General features: G+C 31.5%; 1 protein-coding gene across 1 annotated transcript in view; it reads left to right on the top strand.

Moving 5' to 3' along the window:
* Window positions 1-2500, top strand: part of LOC122247237 (dual oxidase 2) — a gene marked incomplete at its 5' end in the record, with an annotated part of 69962 nt that overhangs the window by 67377 nt on the left and 85 nt on the right. Inside the window, 1 exon segment of the mRNA XM_086550784.1 lies at window positions 1-2500. This exon segment is cut by the window's left edge and continues 958 nt beyond it; it is cut by the window's right edge and continues 85 nt beyond it.

Raw genomic sequence — 2500 nt, 5'->3', positions numbered from 1 at the left:
ATTATCATTACTATTGATATTACTTTTATTACATTTGTTATTTCATTATTATTATTATTATTATTATTATTATTACTATTACTATTACTATTATTATTAACCTTATTACTACTACTACTACAATTTTTTTCTATCAGTGGCCTTCTAGCCAAGCCTACGCCTCATAGTCCATTCCGCCGCGAGAAGTAGTCCTAATGCTAGGTGATCGTGTTCTTCTCCGGCCATAGTTGTTCCACCTGGCGCTCTAGCGATAGCGTTGACTGCTGTATCCGTAGGCCCGTTTCACATGTTGAATTTCATCGGGCAGTGCGAGACGTCAGAGCTGAGACAGTTACGATATTCTCTCCGGGCTAATTTCACCGCGCGCGGGATGCCCTTGTTACGCGTTCGATTTTTTGTGACCCGGAGTGAAGCTATCCTTAATAACATCTACTACTATTATTACTATTGTTGCTTTTGCTCTTTTTGAATCATCTTCATTAATATGTTGCAAATTATTATCACTGTTGTCATTTTAATCTTTTATATATAATATTCAGCAGTTTGATTATTATCATTACTGTTATTATATTGTTATTATTACTATTATTATTTCACTGTTATCATTATTATTGTTGTTATTTCTGCCAGTATTATCACCATCATATTATTATTATTATTATTATTATTATTTTATTGATATTATTATCATTGTTAGTCTTATCATTAGTGCAGTATTAGTATCATTATTTTTATTATTGCTATTGGCATTGTAATTATTATTAGCATTGTCGTTGTCATTATCCGATATTATCTTGATTTTTATTTCATATCCATTGTTATTATTAATAGTAGCAATGAAAGCTACAAGTAGAGCGAAAGGAATCCCAGCATTACGATTGTTACTTACTGAGATTTCCAACACCTGCTGGCACGACCGTTGAACTTGGTTGGCCCCGTCCGATTCGAATAAATCAGGGAAAGAACCATCGATTCCGTATCTAGCATTGGTACAGTAAAACTTTCCTGAGTTTGACTATAATCTTACATAATAAAAATATATGAAGGAGACATCATGCCATATATTTCCAATATAGTATTCATTATGAAATTTTGAACATAAGTGTAAGGTCTCGGAATGGTTGGAAAGGTTGTGCACGTAGGCATACGGGTTCAGCCGCATCTTTCTTGACGCCGAGAAATGGTGACTGCTGAGACCACTGCTACAGTTACCATTACTATTGGCTTTAATGTTAGTATTAGTATTAGCATGATTAATATCATTACATTTATAACTCGCTCCAGTAGTAGTAGTAGTAGTAGTAGTAGCAAATGTAAAACTTTAATATCTATGTTAGTATTATTTTTTTTTTACCATCAATACTATTGCCGCTGTTACTGCGGCGCTACTTTTACTGCTGTTATTACGTCTAATGATAACAACACAGCATATATCTCTTCTATTGTTTCAGTTATTATTATTGTTATCAGTATTGGTGGAAGTACGTGATAACAATACTAACAATATCATGATGGCGATGATGAAGCTGTTGGAATGATAAATGGCCTTGATAGCAATAACTTTAATAGAACTGACCGTTTTGCGAACAACGCTGTTGTTTGCGATTCGTTTCATTTACATTAAAAAAAAAAGAAAATTTGAAGACAAAGAAGAGTTTTAAATGAGAATGAATAACGTCCCAAACCCAAACAGATACATTTAGTGCTTTCCGATATATATATATATATATATATATATATATATATATATATATATATGTATATATATGTATATATATATATATATATATATACATAAATATATATATATATAATATATATATATATATATATATATATATATATATATATATATATATAATTACACTTAATGCTTATGAAGATTGAAATCGAAATGCGCTGATGAAATCTTGCTTTGTGAATGTATCCTCTTCCATACCTCTTTTACATCACCCACATCACCATCAAATTGGTGGCCTCTCTCCACGAGCACGGCTTTGCTAATCGCTTTGTTCCAAGTCCTAGATATGCTCTGGAGACCTGTACAGTGCCTTCGAAGTAATAACATAGATGAGGATGTTTTCATGGCTTATTAGATGTGGTGAAAGCATTAATGGATACGCTAATGTGTGTTGAAAATTCCAAAGACACTCCTTTAGAATCCTGTGGCTTCACCCAAGAAGAAAAAAAATTCACGAATCAGAGAAGGAAATAGTAAAAATTAAAATAACAGATTGCAAAACCCTTGTTGATTTTTCTTTAGAAATAATCATAAACCTTTCGCTTATGCATATGATGTTACAGCTAAAATACAATGACTGTATCATTGATAAATGCACACATTAAAAAAAAAAAAAAAAAAAATACACGAAGCTTACTTCCTCACCCAGTACCACTTCCAATTAGCCAACGGTTTTGTTTCTAATGCTTTGTAAATCTGAAATAGATTTGTAGACATTTCAATCAATTAGAAATATAATTAATAAATATTAAATGCTGT

This window comes from Penaeus japonicus, unplaced genomic scaffold, assembly GCF_977035675.1.
Source record: "Penaeus japonicus unplaced genomic scaffold, GWHDUDI00000001_assembly GWHDUDI00000024, whole genome shotgun sequence".
NCBI lineage: Eukaryota > Metazoa > Arthropoda > Malacostraca > Decapoda > Penaeidae > Penaeus > Penaeus japonicus.
This window is presented reverse-complemented; position numbering and strand designations above follow the sequence as displayed.